This window comes from Xenopus laevis, chromosome 3S (assembly GCF_017654675.1).
Source record: "Xenopus laevis strain J_2021 chromosome 3S, Xenopus_laevis_v10.1, whole genome shotgun sequence".
NCBI classification, from domain to species: domain Eukaryota; kingdom Metazoa; phylum Chordata; class Amphibia; order Anura; family Pipidae; genus Xenopus; species Xenopus laevis.
This window is the reverse complement of record NC_054376.1, coordinates 72,594,052-72,611,018: the sequence shown is the minus strand read 5'-3', so window position 1 is coordinate 72,611,018 and position 16,967 is coordinate 72,594,052.

Below are 16,967 nucleotides of genomic sequence, written 5' to 3'. Positions count from 1 at the left end.
GATGTCTGACGAGCGCTACAGGGATATCGTCCCATATGGAAGATTATGAAGCTCAGCAGTTCCGCATTGGGCAAGTACTCGATACTCTCCTCTCCCGTATGCCTCCAGTGTCTCTGGTTGCTGCTAATCCTCCCGCGGTCGTTGTTCCTCCTGCAGCAATCTCATCGGCTGGCGAGCCACGCATCCCTCCTCCACCTCGCTATAATGGGGATCCTCAAGCCTGCAGAGGTTTCGCTATGCACGGCCAGATCCAATTCCAGTTTCAACCCTCGCAGTACTGCAGTGAACATGCCACGTGGGGTATGTGATGTCTCGTCTGGAGGTCAAACCACTCGAGTGGGCAACATCTCTCTGGGAGAAAAATTCTCCATTGACCTTTGACGCCAAAGCGTTCCTCCAGGCATTCCGAACTGTGTTTGATGCCCCGGGTCCGGTTGCTAATGCCTCTTCTCGGCTCCTGCAAATCCGGCAGGAGAACCGCAGTCTCAGTGAGTATACTATTGACTTTAGAATTTTAATGGCAGAGACTAACTGGAATGATGAGGCATACAAGGCTCTTTTACCAAGGCCTTCCCACTTGACTGAAAGACGATCTTGTCTCCAGAGAACTTCCTGAGTTGTTGGAAGATTTAATTGCGCTCGCCATTAAGGTGGACACACGTGTCAGAGACTTACCAAGGAACACAGCAAGAGATTCCAGCCAATACTGCCCACACGTTTTCAAGGACCTCTCTTGTCTGTTTCACCCCAACAACCTCCAGTCATTTCTGAAGAGGAACCAATGTAGATTGGAAGGGCACGTCTCTCTGTGCAGGAGAAGCTTCACAGATGTTCGGCTGGCTTGTGCCTATACTGTGGTGGCCAGGCTCACTTTGCCAATTCCTGCCCGTTGAAGCCTGGAGGTTCCTCTCACCAAGGTAAAACAGGGGTGTTTCATGTGGGTCGTGTGGCACCTGTTCCCCAAAAAGATTCTCACAGGTTTCTCCTACCTCTACAGATCCATCTGGCTACTAAGACTATTAACAGTGCTACCTTCCTTGATTCTGGAGCTGGAGGGAATTTCATGGACGCTTCCTTTGCCCAATACATGGGTGTACCCCTCTACCACATATCTAATCCCTTGAGAGTTATTGCCATTGATGACAGACCTCTATCCTCTGCATTTATCACCAAGACGATGGGAGAACTACCTGTGCAGGTTGGGACTATGCATAAAGAGAAACTTTCGTTCCTGATTATTACCTGCCCATCTGCTCCCGTGGTATTGGAGTTACCCTGGCTATGTCTGCACAATCCCTCCATTGACTGGTCTGCTAACCAGATATCTCGTTGGAGCCCTTTTTGTCAAAAGAACTGCTTGCCGGTTAAACCCGTCCACCAGACTTGGAAACTTACCGAACCCGGATGAAAGAGGTACTCTCTTCTGAGACGAAACTCCCTTTTTGCCAAGTTGGAGAAGTGTGTCTTCGAGGTTCCCAAGATGCTGTTCCTGGGGTACATTATCTCTCATGATGGGTTTGAGATGGATCCTTCCAAGGTCACAGCAATCCAAGACTGGCCTCTCCCCACAAGTACCAAGGCCATTCAAAGATTTGTCGAATTCGCTAACTGTTACCTACAATTTATTAAGGTGTTCTCCTCCCATATTGCTCCTGTCCTGGCTCTCATCCGGAATGGAGGAAAACCTAATGCCTGGCCTCCTTATGCTCTGGAGGCCTTCCCGTTTCCGGCAGCATCCAAAGCAAGATGGCGGCGCCCATGACCCACGTGGGCCGGCGTGATGACGTCACGCGCTAGTCGCAAACTTTGAAATAAAAAGACTTCCAGGTCATGGGTTAGATGCCCGAATATAGGAATTCCTGCTTTGTGTTCCTGGGTTCTCTAAATTCCTATTCTACTGTTACCTGACTCCTGCTTGACCTTGTTTCTGGTCCTTGCTGCCTGCCTGATTGAATACTTTGCCTGTACCTGACTACGATTTCACCTAACCCTTTCGGATACCACGAACTTGGACCTTTTCCCCTAAGCTTCCTTCTTGGTCCTGAATACTCCCTGGTGGGAGCCAACCTGACACTGTCTCTAAGTGATTTGGATATTGGTGAAGAGTCTACAGAGGTTAATATTAGTAGAGCGCCCATAATGCGATGTATAAGGTCTGCGACCACCTGTTGGAGTTGGGAGGTAAGGATCTTGACCAAGATCTTGGTATCTGTGTTGAGGAGGGATATAGGGTGGTATGATGAGCAAAGGGATGGGTCCTTCTCCGGTTTGGGGATGACCACTAATAATGACTCTGCAAATGAGGGGGGCAGCGAGTCACTATCGTATGCACTTTGGAGAGCTTCCAAGTATTTTGCTCCGAAAGGGTCTTTTACCAGTTCTACCAGTTTTACGGGGGAGGAGGTAAATGAAAGTCCCGCCCCTCCCCCCAGGCCCAATACCAATGTGGCTAGGGGCAGTACACGCGGGTCCCATTCACCCATGGCCACCAGACCACATGGGCCCAGGATTAAAAGTCCACAGGGGGTATGGGTAGTGCAGAACCCTCACCACCCCCTGGCCCACAATCAACCAACACCAGGGCGCAAAAAAGGGCATCCACTACCGCCAGCCCACGAGTGGGTAAGGGGACTGGTGGTGCCGCCCCTCCCTCCAGCCAAAGTACTGTACAAGTTCCCCTTGCAACCAGCAAGGGGAAACAACCAGCAGCACGGGTTAACCGTAAGGGTGACAAGATTGTAACGGCCAAGGCGCAGGTGGCCGGCCAGGCGACTCACAGAGATGTTACGGCACTGGGGGAGGGGCCTGGTACTTCAGCTTCCTTTAACACTCATACCGCACTTCCTATACAATGGGTGGCCACCTCCGCTCGGGAGATGAGAGGGGAACACAGGACAAGGGCGGGAATGTCTGGCCTACATGACAACGTAAGAACCCAAACGCGAAGCAGAGCCAGCAGCGTTAGGTCTCACAGAAGCCGGTACCAGTCATCCAGGTCTAGGAGCAGGTCCCGTACCCATAACATATCACGGGGAAGTCACACGGCTCACAAACACTCTCGCTCTTGCTTGTCTTTCAGGAATCGTTCCAGTGAATCTGATGGGGACCAGGACAGGACCGGCTTGACAAGGGGCAGACAGACCAATAGAAGCAATTCCACTGAACGGGGGACAAGGTCTCACAGATGCCATTCGTCCATCAGCCACGGAAGGGTCAGCAGGAGCCGCTCGTCTTCCAGGAGAGCAAGGGTGTCTAGCAGCCATTTAACAAGCAGGACCAGAAGGCTCGTCAAGAGTCGTCCATCAGATGACATCAGCCAAGTCAACGCCCACAAGTCACCCAGCCGACCACGTTCCAGGGCTCGCCAGTCGGCTCTGCAGGGGCCAGGAGCAGCACAAGGAGTTTCATCACAACTAGCAAGCCTGGTTACGGTCCCAGAGGTTTCTACTGCCACAGGACCAGGATGTGAGGTCTAGGGCATAACAACAAGGGTGGGGCAAGGGGAGGAATACACTACACTTCTTAATAGGCTAAAGCAGTTTTTAGCAGGCTGGGGGGGTCAAAGGCCCGGCACAGTGGGGGGGGCCATCCCAGGTTTGGGTCGGGGGGTCAGTACCCACATCAGCAATTACTGAAGCACCAAAGGTGGCGGCAGTGGTAAGTGCCACGGCAGTGGTGGGTGCAGGTAAGGATCAGGTCCCGGGAGAAAACAGTGAACATGATAAAAGGGAATCTGAGAGGGCGGCTTTATGCGGCATAACAGAGACGGCCAGACAGAATGCCTATGTGTCATTCGCTGGCCCTTTGGGAGTTCATGTAAAGCAGGAAGTGAAGGAACGGATTTGGAAGGGCGAGTTTGTGGAATTGTTTTCCCTCCTCCCCATGGATGAGACAATTGAGTTAAAGGAGGATGACAAAAAAGATAGCAAAAAAGAGTAGGGGGAGAATAAGAAAAAGTACTCAAAATTGCCAAAAACGTTTGGCAACTCCTGCAAGTACAAGCACAAATGTTCAGGTTGCGGGGGGGCGCACTCTTATGTCCGCTGCTTCAAGAAGGGAAAAGGAAACCCCAAAACAAGTGATGCTTCAAAAGGGGAGAACACTAGTTCAGATGGGTCGTGTGGCTAGTCCGTTTACCACCCCACCGTTTGATAATTTGAGAGTTTCTCCGCTTGGTGTAGTCCCCAAAAAAGACCCCGGAAAATTCAGGTTGACCCACCACTTGTCATACCCCAAAGGAGGCTCGGTGAATGATGATATAGATCTGGATTTGTGTTCAGTTTCATATACTTCCTTTGACCACGCCATTGCGATAGTTCGGGGGGCAGGCCAGGGCTGACATTGAAGCGGCCTTCCGCCTATTACCCATACATCCAGATTGCCAATCTTTATTGGGTTGCTGGTTCGAGGGAGCATTTTTTGTGGATTTGTGTTTGCCAATGGGGTGCTCTATTTCTTGCGCCTATTTTGAGGCGTTTAGCACGTTTTTGGAATGGGTTGTTCGTAAACAAGCAGGTCTAAACACGGTCGTCCATTATTTAGATGATTTCCTGTGCGTGGGCCCAGCCAAGTCTGATAACTGCTTCCACATCCTAAAAACGTTGCAGGAGGTTACGGAACATTTTGGGGTACCTTTGGCCCCTGAGAAAACTGAGGGTCCAGCGACAACTATGCAGTTCCTGGGCCTGGAGGTGGATTCGGTGGCTGGGGAATGCCACCTTCCATTCAGCAAGGTTCAGGACCTCAGAGTTGGGGTCAGTAAGATCAGACTGATTGCTAAACCCACTTTACGCCAAATACAGTCTTTGCTAGGGAAGTTAAACTTTGCCTGTCGAGTTATACCAGTGGGCAGGATTTTCAGTAGGAGGTTGGCACAAGCGACATCGGGCGCTACTGCATCTCATCATCACGTGTGGCTAAACAAAGATATATGAGCGGATTTGGAAGTTTGGGACACATTTTTGAGAGATTTCAATGGTACAGTCTTGTTCCAGGCAGCTTTTTACTGACGCGGCCGGCAGTGTGGGTTTTGGGGCTCATCTAGCTGGCCAGTGGTGCACTGAAAAATGGCCCAGTGATTGGTGTGATTCCGAGTTGATACGGAACTTAACGTTCCTCGAGTTATTCCCGATAGTGGTGGCTTTGTTTATCTGGGAAGCCGAGTTGCGGGACCGGAGTATAGTTTTCTTTTCAGACAACATGAGTGTAGTTCACGGGATCAACAGTTGGTCGGCGTCATCACCACCGGTCCTTAAACTGCTTCGGGTTCTGGTGTTGCGTTGTCTGAACTTGAATATTCGTTGCAGAGCGCGTCATGTAGCAGGGGAAAAGAACGTCATTGCTGACGCACTTTCTCGCTTTCAGTGGGAGCGATTTTGGCAGGTGGCGCCAGATGTGGAAAAGGAGGGGTCCCATTTCCCGGATCATCTTTGGAATCTCGGGAACGTAAATTGATGGAGCTGGTTGAGAAGTCGGTGGCCACATCGACTTGGGTGGCGTATAGTAAAGTGTGGGCTGAATGGAAACAGTTGGAGGAATGGTCAGGTGGCTTCAAAGATATTGATGATAGGAGGGCTGCTTTAATTTGGTACGTGACTTGGTTGGCCGAGACGGGCAAATCAGTGTCAGTAATAGAAAAACGCATGGCAGCTTTGGCATTCCTTTTCAAATTGGCAGGAAAAGGGGATCCCACGAAAGACTTTCTGATTAGGCAGGCTAATCGAGGCCTTAAAAAGAAGCAGGCCTCCAGGGACACTAGAAGACCATTTTCCTTTGACTTGCTAGTCAAACGTCAGGAGGTGCTATCATGTTGCTGCACTTCAGTTTTTGAAACATTGCTCTTTCAAGCGGCATTTGTGCTTGCCTTTTATGGGGCATTTCGAGTAGGCGAATTAGTAAGCAGCAGCAAAAAAGTACCGGGAGGACTAGGGATAACGGATCTGAGCGTCACCGACTCTTCGGTCCAGGTTCGGCTTCGCAAATCCAAAACGGATGTGTGGGGGGAAAGGAGTGGACGTGATCCTGTATAGACTGGATGGTGGTTTAGCCTGTCCAGTGGGGGGCATGACAAGGTACCTGGAGGTGAGGCCCAGCATTGGCGCATCTTTGCTCATTCATGAGGATGGATCCCCGCTCACATGATTTCAATTCTTGAGTGTCTTACGGAAAGGTTTAGGGCCCGGGAAAATGGAGGCGGAACCAAGCTTACCAGTTGAGGCTCAGCACCCACACACCCCCCCCTTTTCCCAGGGGGGGATGATATAAAGGTGGGGTAAAATGGTTTGTTATACAAACTGCTTGTTAAGTTGAATATGTTATACATGTTAAGTATGGTATTATTTTGTTAAATAAACAACTGCGGCCATCTCTTTCCAAACCAGTGGTGTGTGTGTGTATCATTGGGCAGGAGGTATGGGGTTTCGCTCAGAGGGGAGGGGTACAGACTCGACGCTGCACCTGTCAAGGGTTTGGGGTAGGCACTGGACTTGATCAACTAGGAGTATAAGCCTTTTGGAGGCAAAGGACAAATTTATTCTTGAGAAGGATTTATGTGTTAAGGATTGGCAGGAGTAGACCTTTTTGGAGTGGGTGTATACACATAAGTATGTCAGCTGTAGGGCCTCCCTCCACTGGGTTAGTTCAGTGGAAGTCTGAGGATCTGGAGTGAGCTTGTCCAAGGATGGATTTAGACAACAACTGAAATCACCCATTGGGCAAAGAGGGCTATGGGAAAATCTGACAAATGTAGATATTGATCAGAGTAAGGGATATGTTAGCAATTGAGCCATGGAGGATTAGGAATCTTTCATAGTGAACTAGGTGAAGCTTATGTAATTAGAAAGGTAGGCTGGGTGCTGCATGTGGCAGTGGAGGTGTGTGGGTGCCCCTCCGGTTGTAAAATACACAGAAGGGCTTTTTGACTATTGCTGGTATTCCCTAGCAGCAGCACCTTGACTTATTTAACCAATGCATTCTTGCATCCAATGTAAACAGTACACCAAGCACCTACAAAGCTCTTGGTAACAATGATCAACCTATGGTGGCTATAGACGAACTGATATCATTTTAAACAAATGTTTTTAAAACAAACAATCTTTCCTGTGACCTATGGTCACAGGAAAGATTGTAATTGCTGCATCTATGCACTCTCCAAACTGACCTCTTCACTCCTCTATTGATCTTAAATTGCCTTCTGCCCTTGCAACCTCATCACCTGCACACCTCCAAAGCAGCTCCCTAGCTGTGGAATTATTATCTTACAGTGTCAGACAGTCTTCTATGCTGCAGGTTTTAAAATGTTCATTTAAAACTCACCTATTCCATAAAGCTTGCACACTTACATGCTAACCATCCCATCGGACATCCCACAGCAATAATTACCTACCCACTTGGACTGTCATAACACTGTCACTATATCCAAACATATACCATAACCACATAATTTTATACCTTATGTCTTAAATATCCCCACCACTATAGATAGTAAGCTTTTATGCACTTAGCCCTCATTACTGAATGTATCAGTTTGTTTGAAAAGTATGTACAGCTCTGCAACGAATGCACATGAAGCTTCATGTGTGTCATTTGAAAAGTAAATTTATAATGGTAGAATTCGTTTTTCAAAATCATTACAGAATAATTTAATTTTAAGTATAAAATGCTTACCATTGTGATTATGAAGTCTGTTTACATCTTACTTACCTGCACTTGCTTCTCTTCAGCTGATAATTTAGCACCTATATTCTTGCATCAGAACTCTGTTTCAATATTTGTTACCTATGCCTGTTGCTCCACCAGTTTCAGACTTCCTCTGCAGGAATGCCAGCGCAAACTTTGTACTAGGTATAGTAACTCATGACAAACAATCTGTTAACTTTAAAAAGGTAAACAGTAAATGCTATTATTATTAACATTTATTTATAGAGCGCCAACATATTTTGCAGCGCTGTAATGTATTTATACAGCTAAATCACATGACTTAGATACGAAGAACATATGAAGTTGCATATATCACATCCAATACAGGTACAAAAGGTGAGGAAGGCCCTGTGCAAAAGGGCTTACAATCTAAAGGGAAGGGAATAAGACACAAGGTATGGGCAAGATCAGAATTAAGTGGGTGAGAGATGTGGTACTGTATGTGGTATTGCATTTGGTAGTTAAGCAGAGTGTAGGCTTCTCTAAATAAATGCGTTTTAAGAGATTTCTAAAAAGCAGAAAGGTTGGAAGAAAGTCGGACAGACCACGGGAGAGAATTCCAGAGGAGTGCAACCCTTGCAAAGTCTTAAATACGAGCATGTGAGGAGGTAATGAGAGAAGATTTGAGTAGCAGGTCACTAGAGGAGCGTAATAAACTTTTGGGTGAGTATATGGAGCTGAGTTCAGAGATCTAGGGAGGGCAGAGTTATGAAGTGCTTTGAATGTCAGTCATTCATTTTAATTTTATTCTAAAAGGTAGCGGAAGCCAGTGCAGGGATTGGCAGAGTAGCATGGCAGAGGAGGAGCAGTTGCTGAGGTGTATGAGCCTGGCAGCAGTGTTCATTATGGACTGAAAAGGTGACAGTCTCTGGCGGGGAAGGCCAATTAATAGAGAGTTACAGTAGTCTAGACGCGATATGATGAGAGAGTGAATAAGAATTTTGGCAGCATCTTGGGTGATAAATGATCGTATTTTGGATATGTTCCTTAGGTGGAAGTGACATGATTTAATAAGTGACTGGATATGAGGAGTGAAGGACAGGGCAGAATCTAGGATAACCCCAAGGCAATTGGCTTGGGGAGATGGGGTGAATTGTTAACTACGATAGATACTTCCAGGATGTTACAGGTGTAGGAGACACTGAAGGAACGATTAGTGAGGTAAGAAGAGAACCAGGACAGGGCTGTGTCATGAAGGCCAAGCAAATGGAGGGACTGAAGGAGGAGAGGGTGATCCACAGGGTCAAATGCAGCGGACAGATCAAGCAGTATTAGTAGTGAGAAATAGTTGTTGACTTTAGCTGTTAAAAGGTTGGGTTGGTTAGTCTGGTAAGGGCAGTTTCAGTGTAGTGTTGTTGCTAAAAACCAGATTGCATGGGGTCCAGCAGGTTATTGTCAGAGAGTAATGACATTAGTCAGTTGTAGACTAGACGCTCAAGTAGTTTAGAGATGAAAGGCAGCAGGGAGATAGTTCGTAGTTGATCAAGATTGGAGGGATCAAGAGAGGGGTGACAAAAGCATGTCTTAGTTGAAAAGTAAAGATTCCAGTTGAGAGCAAGAGACTGAATAGATGATCAGACAATGATTGGTATTGCGGATAAGTTTTGAAAGAATGGGATCAAGCAGGCAGGTAGTAAGGTGAGAATAGGCCAAAAGTTTTGAGACTTCCTCAGGGGCGAAGGAGCACAGGAGAGACTGGGGAGTGTGGCGGGAGGGTGGTGGACGTCTAGGGGGGTTGAGTAGTGTAATGTCTCTTCTGATGCGTAAAGTGTAAATTTTGTTTTTGAAGTGCTCAGCAATATCTTGAGCAGAGACAGATGTGCACAGAGGAGATGGAGAAGGTTAACGAAGAGTGTTAATACATTAAAAATATATGACTATATTTAGCCATACCTGTCCACTGTCACATTTACCCAGGACAGTCCCAGTTTCTACATAAACAAAAAGGTTGGAATGTGACCAAATGTTTTTATTTGTAAACTGGCCAAACTCAAGCCCTGAACTGATCATTTGGCATTTGCCTAAAGAATAAGATGAGACAGGTGGACTGTTAATCTATTCAGGTATAAGATTGGTAATTTTAAGTAAAAACAATTGCATCACAAAGTCAGTATTAAAACTGCTTCCTTTATACTGAGCAACAATTGTTGCTCAGTATAAAGAAAGACATTACTTTTTCATTTTCTAGAAAGAGGAAGTTTAAGTTTGTAGAATGTTAAAAGTAAAAGCAATTAATAAAATAGATGGGTGTTTCCCTTTGTACTGTATATTGTTCCTTTAGTCTGTTCCAGACATTCAGTCTTGAGCATTTTGGCTAGAGCATTTCATTAATAGAAAACATGATTTGGGCTTAAATGTGTGCCTTTTAACATGCAGGCCAGGAATTCAGTCCAAAAAGAAATGTTATTTGTTAAATTAAAAAAAACTAAATATATTTAGTTATGTATGTGCAGGACCGCCATCAGAAATCGCAGGGCCCCATACGAAAATATTTCCTGGGCCCCCTGGGTTGCGCCCACCACAAGCCCCACCTACAGGTCCGCCCTCACCACTCCACAGGTCCACCCCCCACCACACACTAAAAAAAAAAACATTGGTGGCTATGGTTCCCGCATGTTATTAAAAAGATATTGGTGGTCAGGGCCCCCCCATTGAAAAAAACATTTATGGTCAGGCCCCCCCATTAAAAAAACATTTGTGGTCAGGGCCCAACATCAAAAAATATTGGTGGCTAGGGGGCCCCCCCCACGTTATAAGAAAATTTGTGGCCAGGGGCCCCCTTAAACGTCCATGTGAAAAAACTTGCCCAACAAAGAAGTTTAAAAAAAATTTGGTGCCCAGGGCCCCACCACACAACAGGGACCACAAAGGGTTACCTTTAGGGGGGCCCTGCCATGTTACACTTACTTCATTAGTGTGGCCCACCTCCTATTAGTGAGCTGCCAACTACAGAAGGGAGGAGAGGAGCACAGGTGTCTGCATCTTCTTCCAGTGACAGCATTTTCTTCCCTTATTGGTCACAGAATTTCAAGTCCTGGTAAAGCTGCATGGTGATTGGATAAGCTGGAGGGGAAGTTCAAACCTCAGCTATCCAATCCCTGAGCAGCTCAACTGGGACTTAAACACAGTGACCAATAAGGGGAAGTAATGGACAGAAGATACCTCCCCTTGTGCTCCCACCCTGCCTTCCCGAGGTCAGCAGCTCTCAGAAAGCAGGGGGCCCGGCTAATCAAGAAAGTGCGGCGTGGCAGGGCCCCCCTTACCCTTGGGGCCCCCTACAACTCTCCCCCCGTCCCCCCCTGATGGCTGCCCTGTGTGTGTGTGTGTGTGTGTAAAGTCACTGGTACAGTGATAAAAAAATTATTCACAAACTACAAAAATATCATACTGAAAACTCAGTAACACTGATTTGCCTGAGCACTGAGAGCCAGACTACTGCAGATCTCTGCTGCTTCTCCAGCTGTGCCCGCACCAGAAAGCATTGTTTCCTCTCTGGTGCAGAGTCCGGAATTGTGGTGAGGGCGCACAGCTGCACAGGTAGTTAGCTTGATTCCAGAGCACTAAGTATACGGAAAGGATACGCACGATCCTGTAGGAGGGAGGGGGGAAATCTGACCCTGCCAAAACACGTTATTTTGCTCACTGTACAGAGATTTACCCCAGGCTGGAGTATTTATTGAAAAAGAGGACCACTTGCCTGGGATAAGAAGTAGCTAGACAAAGTCGGAGGGTTATGCCTAACAATTGCCCTACAAAAGGATCTCACTAAATACTGGATTCATTCCATGTCTATAGCAACAAATACTTTTGTGTTTATAGTATTTATTACTACACATTAAGGGGCAGATTTATCAACAGTCGAGGTGAATTTTCGAATTCAAAATTTTTTAATTTCGAGCTATTTTTTGTGTACTTTGACTAGGGAATAGTCCAAATTCGATTCAAATTTGAAAAAAATGTAAAAATTTGAATATCGAAATTTATCATGTACTGTCTCTTTAAAAAATTCCTTCAGAATTGCTGTTTTAGCCTACAGGGGACCTACTAGAAGCTATTTGGAGTAAGTTGGTGGACTTTGAAAAATCAAAAGTTTTTTTTGGGAAAAGTTTTGATTCTAATTCGATCGAATGCACTATTACTTTCATTCGTACAATTCAAATTCGGCCGAATACAGCCCGATTCGATCAAAAACGAACCTATTTGGCCAAAAAAAACTTAGACTTAATTTCATTTGCTCTTTTTGAATTCGAATTTCAAGTTTATCAAATTCGAAATTCAACCCTTGATAAATATGCCCCTAAATAAAGGTGGATAGATGTGTACTCCAATTTTTTTTTTAATTGTGCATTGATCACATCATTGGGTTTATTTCACAACACCTGGTGCAAGCACTATGGGGCAAATTTACTAACCTCTGAAAATTCGCGAGCGACGGCTTCACTCACATCGCAACATTTCGTCAGCCGTAGATTCACCAGATCCATTTTACAGGTAATTTTATAGAAAGTATCAGCGGAATTCAGATGAGGTCTCCTGAAAACACTATTTCCAGCAATGCAGATATATTATACTTATAGATACATATGAGCCTCCACTTATATTTCTTTAGCAGAAGCAATATCAGAGATGTCATCTAACTCATTGTCATTAGTGACAATTATTTTAATCGAATTATTCATCTAAATGGTAATTATATAACGGTATAAGGTGTCAAAATACCAAAAGTGGTTTATCATATCAGTAATGACATACAGTTTGTTGACATTTTTCTGAAATAACTTCCATGTTTAAGCCCCTGCATAGCTATAGCTGTAAAGAGAAGGAATTTGTTTATTGGTCAGTATCAAAGCAAATAAAGAAGAGGGATAAACTAAACCTAACCAAACATGGACTGATAATTCTGCATAAATGCTGATGGTCATTGGTCAGTCTGGTTGGCCATACATATTAGGGGACGGACACTTAGGGGCCCATTTACTTAGCTCGAATGAAGGAATAGAGGAAAAAAAACTTTGAATTTCGAATGTTTTTTTGGCTACTCCGACCATCAAATGGGCTATTTCGACCTTCGACTACGACTTTGAATCGAACGATTCGAACTAAAAATCGTTCGAGTATTCTACCATCGAAGTACTGTCTCTTTAAGAAAAAACTTTAACCCCCTAGTTCGCCACCTAAAAGCTACCAAAGTCAATGTTAGCCTATGGGGAAGGTTCCCATAGGCTTCCTAAGTATTTTTTGGTCGAACAAAAATAGTTCGATCGATGGATTAAAATCCTTATTCGATTTTTTGAACGATATTCGAAGTCGAAGGATTTAACTTCGACAGTCAAATATCGAGGGTTAATTAACCCTCAATGTTCAACCTTAAGTAAATTTGCCCCATAACAATGATCACATAGTGCTTGTTAGAGAATAACGCAAGTTTGCAGCCAGCCTTAACAATATTATAACCCATAAAAGTACAATGAATTCTACATGGCTGATTACTTAGCTCTACCTCGTGATCTCTTGTCACAGCTAGAGCTGCACCTGGCACAGAAAGAAGAGCAATTATTGGAGAAAGATTTACCCTATGAACAGATCAGATACGCATAAAGGCAGAAAATGGAAAGCTGGACAAAATACTGCTGTCTAAAAAGGTGACATTTGTAAATAAAACTGATAATGATAGTGATTATTTGGATTTCAACATTTGCAACTTAGACTACTGCTTATTTTTATTTTGCTTTTTTTTTTTTTTTTTAAATAAATCTGTTCTTTATAATATCTCATCATTGCCAAATGGCTGCAGCAGATAAGCAGCTACCTGACTATTTTTTTTAATAAACACAGTATTCATCCTAAACACCATGTTCTCGTAGAACCAAAGAGACCAAAATAATGGTTATTATATAGCTTGATAAACCATTAGGAGCATGAATTGAGTTGTTATGTAAGTGAACAAGTAAATGAAATAGTAATAGCTAATGAATTTGAATCACATTTCCTTTCAACTTGAGATTCACCTTTATCCATGTTGTAGGTGTTACATGCTGATGTTACTGAAACTGCCCACTACTATGAAAGAACTTATTTTCTACTTCTATAACATATTTGGGCTCATTTGCACAGTGGGTAAATTTGCACATGGATAGTAACCCATAGCAACTAATTAATGATTACTATTTTACAGATATAATTAACACTGGTGCTTCAGCCATTATTCCAAGAACATCTTGGACAACAAATAAGTGATCATCCAAATCATCATACAGAAACTGACCCTCAAGTTGGGCAAATAGAGAGCAAATTAACTGGTCAAATATGCCTGAATGCCCATTTGGCTGTTCTAGAGAAAACTGTATATGATAAAAACATGACATTAGTTTTCACAAATTATCATGGAATTATTAGCAGAGGCTTGTTTAATAACACGTGGGAATGTCATCAAACCACACTGTCCATATGTTTAAGACACAGAATATAATAGCTGCTAAAATAAACGCAAAGTGAAAACCAGGCCACTGTGTACAGTACTGCTACGTGTCACTTAATATCACCTATAGTCAATCTGGAAAAAAAAAACTAAATACCAACCAAAATCACCACAGAACACAATTTATTACTCTCCATTATTCCAGCAGTGATAAAATATAAAAGAGTAAACATATTATAAAAACTTCTTTTATAATGATGTGGTTAAAAATGACATTCACAGACGCAACCCTCTGCCCTATGTGTGTGGTTATCAGTATACTGGATAATTGTCCAAGCATTTAGACAATTAGTTTCATGAATTCAAAATTGTTTAGATTATTAGAGCTAAAAACTACTTAACTCTCTATAGAGTGACACCCATCTGTTTAGGCTGTTTAATAATGCCTTTTTTACATGAGAATGATAAAATAGCTCTTAATAAGTTAAACAAAGCCATAGGGTTATAGGTCGTTTACACAAATTACACAGCTGCAGGTTAGGCCATGCAAAAATGGATGTATTAAATGGGACCTGTCACCCAGACATAAAAAGCTGTATAATAAAAGTCCTTTTCAAATTAAACATGAAACATAAATCCTTTTTTTTTTTTTTTTTTTTTTTTAGTAAAACATTACTGGTTTTAAACTCTGATATATATATGTCAATCATATATTACCTGTCCCTCCTCTATGATCTAAACAAATTATATAGTGTAAGTAAAGTTTATTTTGCCTAAACACAATAGAAAAGAATTTAGAATTATTGAAAGTGAATTGTTTTCTTATGGTAGCAGGTCCTCTTTTAAAGTACTTGTGTCTGAAAACACTCCTTGAATTACCACATAGTTGCACTTGGTTCTGGTTCATCCATCCCCCTCCTGTTCTGAACTACAAACAAGTGTCTCTACTGACGCAGGAGCTACTGACACCTCAAAAGTTTTGGTAGCACCACAATTCCCATTGTAGATGCAGCAAACTTGCACCAAAAGAATCCTGCACAGACAGCACTTTGTCACGAGTGCTGGAAATTGCAATTTTCAGTGTGCAATTAATCAAAACGCACATGTGCAAATGTTTGGGCAAATCAGCCTAAATTCCCCGTCAGCCACAATTACATTGGAATAAAAGGAAATAAACATGGCACATTCTGTCTGAAATTCCCTGCACTGCACCACTTCTAATACAGGATCTGCATTTATGAACTTTTTGAACCATTGAGCTAGTATTTGGTGTCAGATATTCTAATTTTCTATACCGTGATATCTATATGTGAACCTTGATTTGACACTACTGGGATGACTGGTCTCAATCTGGAAAGAGGCAGTAAATGCAAATGTATATTTCCTTATACATTGTTTTCTGTTTATAATTTGACTATTTTGGCAGATGACTGAACTCCAGAAGAAGATTAAAAACACAACGTGGAAGATGAGGTCTCTGACTGCAGAGTTATCAATGCAACTAGCAAATTCCATAAAGCTTCAGGAAGAAATAAGAAACAAATTAAAAATAGTGGAGACTTTTTACACCAGGATGGAACAAGGGCTCCCACCTAATGAAGAAACAGAGAATGAATGGGAAAAAATTATACAAGATAAGCATAGACGCCAAAAGGAGAGGGAAGTAAAGAACTATATACACTAATCCCTAACTAGATATCACAAAACCCTGTGGCAAAATTATAGTACAGACCGTGTTGCAATCCTTGAATTACGAGATTCACTTTACCCACCTATGTTGGAATTAAGCGTGCTAAATTGCAATCAAACAAAATAAATTCTTTATTGGCTGCTTTTGGCACTGTCATTGCTACAGTTTATCACTTTGAAATGGAAATTTTCAGCACCTGGAATGCATTAAAATGTGGGTTTTACTTGAGATACCACATCTGTCTTTTATTTTGTTTGGAATATTGATTCCATAACATAAGTAAATGCCCTTGCATCAGAGATAAGCCAATGTTAGTTTTTAAGGCCAAAAAATGACAAACCAGTCTACAATCAGAAAATAATCTGAGAATTAAATAGCTTTAAATTACGTATACCCTTTAAATTGGTAAATATACACCACATAATGTACTTTCATTCTAGACACATTGCCTATTTGTGTCCAGGGATATAGTAATTAGTAACTCTCATTCACAGCACTGAAATCAAGAAAATCCCCTTGGGATATTGCATATTTGTTTCATTAATAGGCTCTTGTATTTGTAGCTGCTTAATGAAATAAATGTTTTGCCATTTTTAGGACAGCTGCTGGTTATATGTAGGGGCAAATAATAAGTTGTGACTATAATATGTGTCAATTATATTTAGTGTCCACATATGGCTTAGATTTTTTACATTCATTCATGTCTTCTGCTTTTCTTTTCTGCTTAAAGGAAAACTATACCCCCAAAATGAATACTTAAGCAACATATAGTTTATATCATATTAAGTGACAGATTAAAGGATCTTATCAAACTGGTATATATATTTAAGTACACAGAATTAGAAATAGACTTCTGGGCATGTTTTATTACAGCAGGCAGCTGTACAAAACCTAACGCGTATGGTTTGTTTGGTTTATTTGTGTGCACCAAGAATCACAAGATCCCAAGGGGCGGCACTTGTTTTTTAAAATGGCAATTTTCCATTTATGATTACCCAATGGCACATACTGCTACTAAACAAGTATATTATTATGAAAGTGGTTTATTTACATCAAGCAGGGTTTTACATATGAGCTGTTTTATGCAATATAGTTTTCCTTTAAGGCAATTTTTTTGTGGTTTTAGTGTGGAAACTTGGTAATTTCACAATTCACTTTAGT